A 15,062-nucleotide genomic window follows, 5' to 3' on the forward strand; every position below is an offset into this window, starting at 1 on the left:
TCAAGCAGTTGCATTGAAATGCTTTGCAGGAGGATAACTAGGCACTTAGCTGTAGTCTCTGACCAAGCTGTCTCCATGTTCTGGAGACACAATTCCTTGTGTATTTGCTCTTTTCTTTGGACTTGTCCCTGGCCGAGCAAGCAGCCAGTTGTACATCACCCTCTCTTTGTGGCTGTATCACTGCTATGTATCTCAAGAGCCTTATGCCAGTGGTTGAGTGCAATTGGGAATCCTGGTTTCCAGGAGGACGAAAATTTCAGATTTTAACTCTGCTAAAGGTTCTGTGTCCAGGATCCCCAGAAGATGTGTAGGAAATGGTTTATAAACTTGATGCCAAAGAGCAAAAGTCCTCAGCTTAGATTTCTAAACAATTAGAAATTTCAGAAAAGTGTTTTCTGGAGAACAGTTCTGCAGAAAATATTGTGGCTCCAGGTTAGATTTTTGTTGGTGTATGCCTTAAGAGCGAATGCCTCAGGGCATGGAGAACTGGTAGCAAATGAATGAAAGAGCTGAGGCATTAACATGCTGAGTGCCTCTAAGATGAACTATGAATTTTATTTGCACTTGCACATTTCACATTATTTCTGTCCTCATGACTCTATTCCAAGGAGTTGCCTTCAGCTTTTTCTAAATTTCTGAGTTGACAGCAGAGATTTCAGAACTGTGTGGTAATGTACCATTTCTGTACACAACCCACTGCAAAGCAAATTCACAGCTCAGCCTTAGAGCTGCTGCTGGCAGTCGGGAGTTACAGTCAGCCCCGAAGGTATCTGGCAAAATTATTTGGAAGCCCTTAATTTGATCTTTCATTTATTTTGCTAGGAAAAAAAATTAATATTGTAATAAGAGGTTTTCCCCTCATTAGCTGCTCTGGTTTCACACCAGAAGAGGCATGAAAGCGTGTCTGCCATGGGGAGGTGCAACGTTCCTCTCAACACCAGTAGTAACTCATCCACCTTCTTCATCCATGAGAGCAGAGTATGAAAGTTGTTTCCGCTTCCATTTCTCAGAGAGATAATTTTGCTGTTGGGGCCACAACAGTCTCTGTCCGTGTTAGACCTCATCCAGAACAGAAGTTTGTGTTACAGTAATAGGGGAACATCAAATACCGTAGCTATTCCAAACCGAGGATGGGTGATCATGATCTCATTTTGCAGAAAGAATTAATTATTCCCACCTTACAAAAGTCATTTTACTTTGGAAGAAGGGTGACTTCCTACAATGACAGGAATTGCTCTTCTGGAGTAATTTCCAAAGTAAACGAGCCTGAAAATTTCAAGGATTCATACTTTCTCATGAAGAACTCGGTTGCAACCATCACCAAGGTCAAGATTAAATATGTAAAGTGATTACTGCAACAACTCATTAAAGACAATGACTGATGTGTTGATGACTGAGACAAAACTTTTCTCTTTTGGTATGACTTCATCTGATATAGAAATCCTTTGGTAGAACTTCACCTGGTGTAACTTGATAGAAGTTATATAAATTGTAAATCCAGAGTAATCCAGGATAAATCCAAAGTAATGAAAATCAGATCCTGAACTTGATATCTGTTTTGGTGTAGAGCAGTCCTAGGCTGTCCATCTGTTTTTAATTTAAAGCTGGAGGCATGTAGTGGAGGTGCCTATCTAATGAAAACAAAGGAGAGACAAACAAGTGTCTGTAACGTGGCAAACATGCATTATATTTATTTTAATTAATGTGGCTACTAGTGAATTTAAGTTCAGCTGCACATTATGGGATCAAAATGTAAAATCGGTGTCAATCTGGCTACTCTGCATTCATCAGGTCTGTAAGTATAACTAGGGTGAGAAGTTTTTGTTGGACTTGGATGTTGCTGATGAGAGAGGTGACAGAGGAGGATACCTGAGGCTTACAGCAGCTGTGGGTTTCCATCTCGCTCCAGTAGTGATTTGGCTCTCTGAATTCAGGCTTTTACTGCAGGATACGGGGACTCTTGTATGATTTGTCAGGCTCGCTTTGATCGATTGTCTTGTGGGCAAAGTCGGGAAGGTTTTTGCCTGCCATGGATGTGCTCTCCAGCTTGGGTTGCTCAGGGACATCAGCCAGGTGGGGTTGGCGAGGGTTTGTGGACCATCTGCGCGCGGTGGCTGGCCGTTCCCCTCGGCTGATGGATGTGATGCACGCAGGGAAGCTGCGGGGCTGCCGGGAGCACCTCGGCTCCGCGCTGGCACAGCGATTGCCACCGCCCGCCGACGTGCAGCAGGACTTCTGCATGCTGCCACGAGCGCTCGTCACGTGGGATGATCATTGGCAGATTGCGCTTGGGGAAGTGTGAAAATAATTTGGTGTAACTATTACTGTATGCCTGGAAATCCTTACTGGTCTTACAATATCCTGCTACTGCCCTGCCTACTGTCTGTATCCAGGGCCACTGAGGTTCTCACAGATGAGTCACGTCACCCGTTGAACCTTCTACTTGATAATCTGCCTGTATTGTTAGCGAATATGGTGACAGAGGCACATGAACGCTTCTTTCTTCCTCTTTCTTTCTCTGAAACACTCAAGTCTCCCTGCCTTCCCTCAGCAAGAGCTGGAGGTGACTCGGGCATGAGTGTAGACTCTTATTTCAAGGAAGACATTGCAGATCCAGGTGCTCTGCTGCTCTATGCCACAGGGTCTTTCATACATCTACATGCCTGTGCTCCCACCTGAATCAAACGCCTGATTTATGGAACACCAGGCACATCTCTGGGTGAGTAGTTCAGGTTTCTGTTCAGCGCCGTCTGCCAGCTTGTCCCTGTGACCCTTTTGTTTTCTGTGCTTACTCCGTCTTGCTGATTATTTGATTGCGTGTCGTGGCATCACCAGAGTAACAATCAATTACTGTGATAGAACCAATCCAAAGGAAACTTTCTGTGTACTTGTTGAATAATTAGCGAGCTAATTAAGCTGATGCCATCAGATGAACATGTATTCATCAGTACACTTTGGACATGATGCAGGTTTGAAGTGTTACACGTAGGTGTAATTAGGTACACTCACACCCCCTTCATTCGACAGCGGTGTGTTAATTACATCTGGTCTGCATGAGGCTGAAGCCTTAGGCACACCATCGATGTGTCTGGCATCATTTTTCAGACACGCAGATTTCTTTGTTCCACTGCAGACTAGTTTAAAATACAAAAAAAAAAAAAAAAAAACAAACCCACAAAACCCCAAAAAAACCAACCAAACCAAAAAAACCAACAAACCTAAAGTGGATGTTGTAATGAGAGAAGCTGGGATCATCTCAGAAGCATGTGACTATGCATATGCTGAAGCCCAAGATGACAATTAGCAGTAATATTGCACAGCAGCAGGTAGAGGCACTTGTTGAGCACAGACCCACTTGTTATCTAAAGACAGCTATTACTCTGCAAATTTATTATCTAAATAGATGAGAAGTTTGAAGGGAAGCAGAAACACTGTGAAGTGATTCACCTGCTGGCAGATTGCTGGTGACTGGCAGGAACAGAAATAGAAGTCAAGATGTGAGGAAGAACAGCTAAGGGACTAATTTTGCAACTCTCATTTGTTTTTAGTAGACTGAGTCCCTTTAAAATCAGCACATAGAAGTTAATTTGGGTAAGTTAATGCAAGCAGGAGTTGTAAAACCAAATGCAGCTGCTGTGCAACAAAATCAAGGGGTTATTCTGACAAGGAGGAGGAACCCTGACAGTTTTCTCAGTGCGTGTGCTTGAATCCGTGCTGTCGGAAGAGGAGCAGCTGTGAGGGTGGGTGTCACACTGAGTCACGACCTCCACACTTTCTGTCTACCTTGCCCGTTTTTGTTGCCTCACTATGTCCGTGCTGCACCCAAGAAGAAATCTGACTGATCCGATTCTGGCTCCTACTGTACCTGTGGCGATTTTCTTGGTCCTGTTTCTTCCCCAAGGCCTCAGAGGGTTTTCTCCCCATTCATGTTTTTCACCCTCTTCCAGCTCTTAGTGTTAACTTAGTCTTAACTCTAGTCCTCACAGTTGGAGACGTCAAGAAGCACAAAAAATAGAGCTGTCAGCAAAGCCTTCTGGGGTGAGGGGAGCACAGTGCTACAGACTGTGTCTTCTCACAGGAGCAAGTCCCCAACACCTTTCTCACTCCTGTTCCCACTTACAAGTGTTTTGGAATCACCACCTTGATTCCTCTATTCTACCTTCTCATCCTCTTGCCTTGTCTTTAGTAAGACCTTTGGTATGATCTCCCATAGTTTCCTTATAGCCAGATTTGCAAGATGCAAATTGGATTGGCCTTTGGGCTTGAAAGGTGATATGATGTCTAACTGGTGGTCGTTTGCTCATGTCATCCCTTGGGGATCAAAACCAGGAGCAATACTGGACGATATAATTATTAATGACCAAAACGATGGGACCCAGTGAACTTCTGGCAAGTTCTCAGATACCAGACTGGGAGTAATGGTCAATACAGGGTCTTGACAAGCTGGAGAAAAGGGCAGACAGCAGCCTCATGAAATTAGCTCAGGGTAATGCCACATCCTGCCCCTGGAGAAGAACAACCCCCCTGTGTACCAGTACGTGTTGAGGCCAACTGGCTGGAAAGCAGCTTTGCAGAAAGGGAGCTGGGTTGCCCCGCAGACAAGTTGAAGATGTGCCCATGTGGAAAAGGTCAGCGTTGAGCTGGGCTGTACTAGCCGAACTGCAGCCAGCAGGTCCAGGGCAGTGATCTTTCCCCTCTGTTCAGTGCTTGTGAGACTGCATGGGACTGCTCCGTTCATTTGGGGGCTGCCTAGAGCAAGGAAGATATGAAGGGACTAGAGCGAGACCGGTGGAGGCCACAGAGGTGGTCTTGGAGTTAGAGCAGGTGACGTGGGAGGAGGCTGAAGGAGCTGGGTTTGCTCACCTTGGGGAAGATGCTTAAACTTCGACTAGATGAGGCCCGAGCAACCTGATCTAATCAGCATTGCTTCAGGCAGGGCTCTGGCAGAGGCCTCCAGAGATCCCTTCTGATGGAGATCATGCCACAGTTCTGGGATCAAAGCAAGCACATTAAACTACAAAACAGTGTTGTGGAAATTGTTGTTGGAATTCGGCATTATCTCCTCTTCCCGGTATATTGTTGTCTATGTAAGAACTGTTGAAAGTCCTGAAGACCTATCGCCCTGCCTTAGCCTGGACCATACGTTGGTCAGGAGGCGCTGCTTTTTGAAGCTGTCTAGCAGGAACAAATGCAATCTCCTTTAGAAATACAGAGGTTATGTGATTCCAAGCATAATTCTGCTCTGTGTCAAACAACAATTATTGACAGATGAGATTAAAATCTGTCACCGGTTTGCATGTGACTCAGTCTTTAATCTTTAGAGCTGGGAAAGGTAACTTTAGGTACAGCTAACTCTGAATTGCACATCTGAATGCCTAGGTCTAATAACAACATGAATGGATGCTTTTAAGAGTGTTCATTGTTTCAAAGTGTCAGAAGACAGGATATTTACCTATAAACCCACCAAAATTCTGGGCTTCCTTATATTTCCTCTAATACGATTGAGTGAAAGCAAATAAAACGTTTATCTTTGATCTACAGGGCATTTTTAGTGACACAGATTAATTTGAAAATGTATATTAGTTCGTATATTAGCAGCCAGTTCAGGCTGCTCAGTGCGGGTGATCATTAATACATAATATTGAGGCGGATTTTTGGCAGCCTCCAACATAGAAATCATCCACAACAGTAACTTTTACCAAGCACAATGACTATTTCAATATGTGATTTTTCAGCTCATTCAAATCACAGCTGAAGCTGGCGTTCTGTCTGGGGCATGGAGTGGGAAACCAGTTGAGAAAGGCTTGAATCACTTTTTAATTCCTCCATTAAGCAGTAGTCTGTCGTGATAAACTTGTTTCGTTTCCCTTCATTCAGACAACACAGTGTTAAGATAATATCTCTTTTCGAAAAATTATTTCTCTTAGCATCCCCTGGCCTTCTTGGAGAGTGCGGCAGCGAGGTGTGATCCTGCACTAAAGAGGCTTGAAATTGTCAGATAAGAAATACAGCCAGCTCTATAATCAGGGCTGAATACTGAAGGTGGATGGTTTTAATGCTTTAGCAAAAGAGAGTAATAGAAAACAAAGCTGGGAAGGACCCCAAGAGGTTACCTAGTCTCATTCTTCATGGCAGAAGGCACTAGACCTAAACCTCACCCTACTGATGTCTGTTTAACTGGGCTGCCAGCAGCAGAGGTGCTGCATTATTTGTGGTCAGTCTGGCCTGTTGCTCTGATCCTGTCCACCATGGTATGAAGAAGAATTTTCCTCTTCCCCTTTGCATCTACGTTTCATGTATTGGAAGATAATTTATCTTGTCCCATCTGTTCTGTTGGATAATGAACTGAGCTCCTTAATTTTTGCCTGTGAGTCGCAGCATCTCTACCTCACAGTGTTCCTGTTGATCTCCTCTGTCCGTCTCCTCCGTGAAGTTCAGTGCTTCAGGGCGTGTAGAGTGCTCCACAGCGCCCAGCCTCATCAGCACGGGCTTCAGTGCAGGGTTTGTTCCGTGCATTTTCCAACAAAGTTCTTGTTTATGCATCCCTGTATAAAAACTCCCTTTTACTTGGCACGTATTGCCGATATTTGCTTTGTGTCCAGACTGGCATCCACCATAACCCTGAGGGTCCTTTCTCTGCATCTCCTCGTTAGCCAGTCATTCCTGATCCGCTGATTGTATGGGCGATTGTTGGTGTTGCAAGACAGGATTTGTCTCACCTAACTAGCAGTCTGAAAGCTCAGGTGTCTGTACTACGCCAGTTGTTCAGGGAGCACTGTACTCGGTGGAGAGAGATGGCTCCGAAGAGCAATTCATCCCATCTATTTTTGGAGAGCAGGAATTGTGCTTTAGGGGTGCTTATATCTCACCGAGATACATGACCTCGGGTTGCATGCCTGACTTTCGGCTGGTTGAAATTAGCCGAGACGAATTTAAGCCTACGTGTACAATCGTGCATCTAAATATAGCGATGAAGGGGACAGTTTTGTGATTGGGTTAAGCTGATTTAACGCTGCTCTGCTGCTGAAGGGAGGATCCTGCCTTCCCTTCGTACCCTCTTGATAAAATGTCCACAGAATGAATAGTTCATACAGCGTGGGAGCTGTGAGCTATTGTAGTCGTCTCCAGAGCGTAACCACCGAGGAAGTGCTCTGAATAGCAAACGTATCCGCCTCCCTTCCTCCCTGTTGGAGCTATCAATGCCACATCTGTGCGTGAACGGCAGCACGAGCAGAGTGCGAGTCATCAAAGTGCTGCTGCTGCTGGATGAAAAGCAGCCAGGCAAATCGGGAATAAAGAGATGAGTCATCAAAGCTGCATCCCCATTGGTTAAAAAACAGAGGATTTCAGAAAAAGTTGGAAGAGGGGAAAAAAAAAAAAGACTATTGAGAATAGAGGGAGAGCGCAGGGAGTGGGCTACGGTTACCTGGGCTGGCACTCCAGACCAGCCTGTTCACATGTATGTGAGCGTATAAAGACTGAGTCCAGCTGCCAGTGGACTCTGCTAAATACAGACTCATGCTTTGCTTTATTTCTTCCCTGTAACTCCTCTCTCTGCTTCCCCTGAACCCTCATAATTTTCCATACTTGGTAGTAAGCCCAGACAAAATGGTCTTGCAGTTTACTCAACTTTTAAGACTCTTTGTTTTGGTGGCAGGCTCAGGGAAAACTGAAAAATATGAGGGTGTTTGATTTGTTGTTGTTGGTTTGTTTTGTTTGTTGTTTTTTTTTTAATCTCTGGTCCAGTAGCATACTCAAAATAAGCAGTGATTACTGGTACACGGGGGGCACGTACACGTCTGAGGTTATGGCATGCAGACTATTAGGTGGCTCTGGCAATTGTGGGGGGCACCTGCCCTGGGTGGGGGGAGCCACCCCTTTGTGCTAGAGCAGGTGTGGGTTCTTTTGCAAAGATGAGAATTCACCTTGTGTGTCAGAGTAAACCCTAAACCAGTTGCAATACTGAAAGCTGGTCTGGGAATATGTTACTTCTGTAATTCCATGTGTGAAGTCAAAAGAAAGACACGTACCTCAAAGAACTGGGATTTGAGAACTTTGCCTTTATTACCTTTGCCCCTAGAAGTCCTGGAATTTTAAAGCAGTGAAAATGAAATGGGAAAAAGAGCAAGTAAAACAAACAAACAAACAAAAAGGATTGAGATGTGTGGTGGACATATCTGCTTTCTGTGTCTAAACACAAAGGCTTTACCAGTGGAAGTCGTTACAGCTGGAGCATTTTGCTCCTCTTCCACAGTTGGATTGCATGCAGCACCTGAATGAGACACCGCTGAAATGAAAAGCTCTACATGGCTGGTCACAACTTGACAGTGGCTTTATAAAAACATGTTTTCACAGTGAGGGCGATTGAGCACTGGCACAGGTTGCCCAGAGAGGTTGTGGAGTCTCCACCCTCTGAGATAGTCAAAAGGCAACTGAACACAGCCCTGGGCAACCTGCAGTAGGGGACTCTGCTTGAGCAGGGGGTTGGACCAGATGACCTCCAGAGGTGCCTCCACCCGCAACCATCCTGTGACGAATTCTGCTTCTAACCTGCTGAAGAGCTCAGATTTAAGTGTCTCTGCCTGATTTTTTCTCCCTCGGCTTTGTTGGAGAACCCGTTGCCAAGACAAAAGGTGAACCTGTCCTGGGAAGCCTCGCCCCTTCCCAGCAGAGTCCACAGCTACGTTGGCATGTCCTGAGAGCAGATGAGCTGCTGGCGCACGTAGGTGCATGTTTTCTTGACAGTTTGGACCACTGGAATATCTTATTCTGGCTGGTTCAATAGAGGCTGGCACTTTCTGCCTGGAAGAGTTGTCTCTTTTGTGAGACCAACAAGTAGGACTGTTAAATAGCAGTCAGAAGGTTATGGCGCTCTCAGTAGCAGCAAGGAGGATAAAGCAGAGAGGATGGGTGCATAAAAGTGATTCTTAACGGTGTTCAGTTCTGAATTCTTTTGGTTTGGTTTGGGGTGTTTGTTTTTATTTTTAAGGACTATTGATGAAGAGAAAGAACCTTCCGTATTGCAGGAGGCTATGCCAGTGTGGTCAATAAAAAGTTTATTTTTAGCCTGTAATTCAAAAACTGCACCTCAGCTGGGAATTTTAATCTTTTTTTTTTTTTTTTTTTTTTTAAATTTACTGAGTAAATAAGTACAGAAATGATGCTCCCAGCTCAGCAGGGACCTCAGAAGTTGTCTCTTTTTACTCTGACTTGAAAGGGACTATTCATAACGTGTATAGTTAGGAGTATATGCATTGAATTCCTGCAAGAAATCATGGCTGTAAATTAAACGGATGCATACACACACACGTATATATGAAAGTATAATTCAATTATGTTCTATTACTTCAGTTCTGCATATGAAATAATTCACAAAACTAGAGGAAATAATGTGCTTTCATTTTTATTCATCATAGACGAGTGAGTTGTCAAGGACATAACTTTCTGCCTCTACTTTGATATTGCTATTAAAGTATTAGATTTCTTTTGCATTTCCAGTAATCCCTAAAGCCAGTTGTGACATTTCTCAATTCCGTATACCCAGTCTAAATATATATATTTGTCTCACTGTAATTATAACACAGGTTGGCATCGGGTTTTGTCTGTATGCTACATCAGTGAGGTATCTTTTCTCCTCCCTGTATAGTATCTGTCTCAGATACCCCTCTCAGGCAGCAGTAAAGACTCCGCTTCTTTCAAGTTCAGTGAACATCTGTATCAGATAATTGATTAGAAGATGTTTCCAGTCTCCCTGCCAATGATCCCGTGGCAGCTCTGTTTAAACTGGAAGCATTTTGTTGTTCAGCCAGGTTGTTATGTTGAAGGTGCTTGGTAAACTGGTGTTGTTAAGCGGGTATCTCAGAGTGTTAATGATGACTTAACGATTGCTGGCTTGGTGCTGGATCTGAGAAACTTTTGCCCGGTCATTAATCAAAACCAGTGTGTGTTGCATGCTGTTTTATTGCTCCGTGAGGACTGGTATATGTTGGGGCCACGTTTTATAATTAATCTCCATCTGTGTGTCATCAGTGCCTAACTTGTGTGCACATGGCAATACTAGGTAAAAATATTGATGTGATTGTGATTTAAATTCTCCATAGTCACTTGACTAGCAGGGTGGTGTATTGTGGCCGGGTGTACTTCCAAGAGCACTTTGTCATACGCACTGTTGAGTTCGCAGCCAGGCTCTGCTGTCCCATGAAATACATTGGATGCAGAAGCAGTGCTTGCACACGAAACCCTCTGAATTGAAGTCCTTTAAAAAGGATGCAGCTGCAATATGAATGGGGACCTGAACAGTTTCCCTCGTCATGAGTAGTGCCTTGTTCTTTGCGGGGAAGAGCTCGCAGTGGCACTGCGGCGGTCTTTGTCCCCTGGCAAACCAACCATGACTTTGAAATGTGGGACTGGCGCTCAGAAACCCCTACTTCTAAAGGGCAGTAAAGATGCAGAGCTCTTTTGAACACTGAGCCGTTCTCATTACGATGTTCAAATACGATGTTTGGAAAGCTTGTTCCATGCATTCACCCATGGAAATATTTACCAAAGCTTGCTATTGTTTGATAATGAATTTTATTATTCCTATCAGAGAGTTGAAAGTTTCCGCTGGGCAGGTTGCCTGGCTGAGCCTCTGCCGGTGTCGGGGTTGAAGTTTCTGGGTGGGAGATGCTTTGCTTGCCAAACCTGGATGGCCCAGCACTCGTCTCATTAATCCTGATGGCTCATAATCATCTAAGAGGGACCTCAGCTGGGGTGAAACTTTGGAGGTGGCTTTGGGGGGCAATAATATGCTCCATTTGGTATTGACTTCTTTTGGCAGCCGTAGTTTTGTTGCATTAGGAAGTCTGTAAAAATTTATAAGATTTCGTACCTGAGTACCTCCTGTGTCTCCATCAGTTTCGATACTGTGCAGTTCTATTGGCTCTGATGCTTAACTTTCCAAGCTGGTACTGAACATCATTAGAACTATAAAATCCATCACTCTTCAGCTCCACATCAAATAGAGAATTTCAGTTCCTGTATCTGCTTGTGTGCGTGTCAGCGTGTCTCCACGATGAGAACCGTGACCCAGCATTTTATAGTATGAACAGATGGAGCTCTGGGGCTGAAAATTGAAAAAAAATTCAAACTATTTAGTATTAAAAATTCAGACTATTTACTTAGGAGAGGAGACAAATAAGAAGGAAGACAACAGAAATAAGTAAGTGACATATGTGAGATTAAACCAAATCCAGAAGAATACAGCAGTAGACAATAATAAAATATATCTCTGAATTAAACCTTTCCATGGAATTTTGTGGGATCTCAGCAAGGTTTAAGCAGAACCTGAGGACCTTGTCCTTATGCCAGGAGGAAGCTGTTTAGCAGAGGGAAATTCTGGGCTGGTGCAGTTGTGCATCTTTTCTTTTGGTTGCACATCTACCTGCTCAGTTCTGGGAGCTTCGAGGCACTTCTGTTTCGAAGTGCTTTCCATCTATGAAGACTCCTGTGTAAATGTGGTGACCAGTAAAGTGCCTTGCTTGGTGAAACTAAATTTTATAAGACTTCAATAATAAAATCAAGATTGGAGGCATAAATTGCTGGCTTAATGTCACTGCAGTATGTGTCTTGTTGGTTGGGATCATGTGAAAGCTGTTTGTAAGGATGTGAGGGTCTTCACAAGCTCAGAAAGCTTAGGTCACCTTCCTGTGCCTTCAAAAGCTGAACGGGCAGAATGTCAGAACTAGCTCCAGCCTTGTTTTGGGAAAGCAGCTGGACTGTAGAAATGGAAGGGAGCTTGGCTCACACTTGTATGTCTGCTCCCAGACTCCGTGTGGAGGCCATTGGGTGAAACCATTTGTGCCTTGGAGACTGAAGCCTGACTCCTGAAAGCAACAGGCACTATAAAGGCAAAACCAACAGGTTTCAGACTTGTATGAGCAATATGCAGTTGCGCGTACTGGCTTTTACTGTAGTGTCATTTTAATAAGAATCAGATCTTTTGGAGACGTCTTTATCTCCTCTTCCTTCCAAACTAATTCCACGATTTCCTGCTATCTAAACAAATATCACAGCCTGAGCCGCTGGGACTGCATTGTGGGTCTCCTAGTTAGGGTTCAGTCACTAAATGCTTTACAAACGCAAAGGATTTATAAACACATGGATTGTCCTTTTGGATCAGATCTCACGTCTGCCCCGTACAAGAGCCAGAAGGAGACATTTCAGAAGAGTGCATAAAAAGTGTGCAGCAGAGATATGTGATAGCCTGCCCTCCCGTTCCAGAAAAAAGATACATTTTATGCCCTGAAGCATGAGTTTTAATAATCCTTCAACAATATTTTGGTATAATCATCAACTATCATAATTGCTCTGGGTCATCTTGTCATTTTTATAAATGCCTACTCCATTTTTTAATCGCGCTGGACGAAAAAAAGAAAAAAATGTGGCGATGAATTACACAGTTCAGATTTATGCTGTATTTGGTGCTTAGCCCCAAAAGTTTACAAATAAATAAAAGAGACAATAAATCCATTTTAGAGAGAGGATTAGGCCAAAATCTCAGTTTTCTGAAAGTGCAAGGATCTAAGAGGATTTGTGAAACACTGGGATCAGTGCGAGGTTGGCACATGTATGTTATTAAAAATGGCACTTTCTGCCCGTTCCCATCCATAGGCTCCTGATGCATTTGTAAATCCTCATCCGAAAGGTAGGATTGATGTCGCCCATCTTCTGTCATCTAAATCTTACCTGTCTAGATTAAACTAATCTTTGGGCTCTGTCTGCAGTCAGCAGAGAGATGGATACCACAGGGGAAGACTCTTGCAAGAAGATAGCTCAAGGTAGATAAGAGGAATCGCCTTTTGGCAGTACCTCTGGCTGTCACTGAAACTAGAACAGGGCAAGATCTCACAACGATAGCTCCATTTCCCTAGCTCAAACAAGAGCTAGTCCTAAACTTTTTGTCTAACAGATGTTTGCTTAGAAAATCCGTAAGAGAGAGATATTCTGCAGCAACCCTGAGCAGCCCAGCCCAGGGCTTACTGTCCCCACACTGTAACACGGAGTTTTGTTGTTGTGCCTTCGTTATTCCTTTCTCTGCCACAGCTTTGCATTCCCGATCCATAGGGAGAGGCAGCTGTTTGCAGCTGCGTTGCTGCAGCATCCCGTGGGGAGCAGTTAGAGGGGTTCCTCCGCTTTGGGAGCGGAAAGCATTTCTGGATGGAGTCAAATGGAGGAGCTTTCCTGTAAAGCAGCCCTGAAGCAGCCCTACATGCTGTTAATTAACCCACGCTAATTAATAGAGGTCTTCCAGCAGGTGACTCAACTTGTGATTTAGCCCCATTCATTTCCAAATCTAGGTCCAGGCTGATGAGAAGTGAACACAATCTCTGTCTTTACTTAGAGCTAAGGGTAATTTTCTGCCACCCCGCTGTGTCTGAAAACATCACTGGAGTTATTGACATTTGGGGTTTTTGCCGTGTGCCTCCTTCATTCCCTGACTAACTCTCCCTGCTTCTCCCTTTTCCTCTCTCCCTTTTCCTTGCTGAGACATCCAGTGAGAGCTGTGATGGGAAGCCACGGGTCTCCAGTTCGTGCCTGGCACAGGAGCCGATGGGTGTTGACTTGCCCCCTTTCCCCATCCTTGGTGGGAAGGAGGAGAGGCCAATGTTGGTTGCATTGAGAATGGGGGTTGTGCTTGCGGAGACAGGCGTGTAGGGCTGGTGTGGGGCTGAACGTGCTTCACAAAGTCCAGGTGACCACCAGGAAACGTCCAATCTCGCCATTCCTAGGCCAGAGTTTGGCAACATGCGCGTGACAATAAATCAGGCAGGTGGTGTATTAGACCCAATTCACTCCTCAGTTGCACCGTAAAGCTGAAAATAAGAGATTTTTGTGTTACTGGCGCATTACAATACAGTGCGGATTGTATAAAGTTTCAAGCAGAGAAATACCAGAATAATAGCTTGTTGTCATCGTGGATTCATGTTCTATTCATAATAGGTATTTGACCCTTTATATGCTACACTGGGTTTCATCTGCTGGAAACCTTAACATCCCTTCTGAATTTCTTAATATTCTCTGGTTTAAATCAGGCTTTTAATGGTAGTAGTTGAGTGTATTGCTGAATTTCTTGTTTGTGTTTGTCTACTGGGATAGGTTGTAGTTAAGTGAAATGTGTGGTGTAAGCAAACGGAAATTACTGTATGCAAACCATAATTTTCATGTACTTACTGTTTTGAGTGCTGTGATGAAAGGGATGTATCACAACATTTTTATCACATCAGCTGCTATCTTTGTCTCTACCTGAAGGATGGCAAAGAGCCCCCTTTCGTCTGGAGGATTATAGGACCATTACGGTAAACAGCACCACCGGGTTGGGTTGACATTGTTAGAGCTTTCATCTTTCGTTCTAAGTTTTGAAGCGTTATTTGTGTTTCTCTTGTTCCCTGTCTCATGACTTGATGTTTAGTGAGAGCCAAGAGCAGCTTCTTGCCGGAGTTGTTCAGGAAAAAGCATTAAACTCAGGGAGGGAGGGAGGGAGGGAGGGAGAAAGAGGGGCCAGCTGAGTGCTACCCCTTGGTTGGTGATGACCCTGCAGGTCTGGAGCTCGGTTCTAATTCCACAGTGGGTACCTGGAGCCCTGTTTCTGCTGCATTCACCCAGGGAAAATCTACTTAAGCGTGAAACATGACATATTGCCCAGTTTCATACCTCTAATCCCAAAACACAGGCAGATGGATGGATCAACTGATGAAACAATGTGAGGTCAGAGGATGTGAGCAAAGAAGCCCTGACACACTCAGTGGGCATTGCTGACTTGGTTTCTGTCTGTGTTTTTTTGAGCCGTGCACCCAGTTTCTTTGCTTTTAAGTTGGTAACGTGAACCGAGGAATTTAAGCTGGGAAGTATCTGCGGGGTCCCAAGCTGGGTGGATCTCGAATAGGAAACATTGCTTGTAAACCTCCACTTTTCTGCTCTCTTAAAGTGTTTCCCTGGCTGGAGGTTGCCTGCTCTCTATTCTAGGACAGGTGGAAATGAAGCCCTTCCCATTTGTGTGCTCCAGCTTCTGAATGCAGCGAAAG

General features: G+C 44.3%; 1 protein-coding gene across 1 annotated transcript in view; it reads left to right on the forward strand.

Moving 5' to 3' along the window:
• The window catches only part of MDGA2 (MAM domain containing glycosylphosphatidylinositol anchor 2), a 392,576-nt gene that overhangs the window by 209,405 nt on the left and 168,109 nt on the right, over nt 1-15,062 (forward strand). The window lies entirely within an intron of this gene.

Source organism: Athene noctua, chromosome 6 (genome assembly GCF_965140245.1).
Source record: "Athene noctua chromosome 6, bAthNoc1.hap1.1, whole genome shotgun sequence".
NCBI classification, from domain to species: domain Eukaryota; kingdom Metazoa; phylum Chordata; class Aves; order Strigiformes; family Strigidae; genus Athene; species Athene noctua.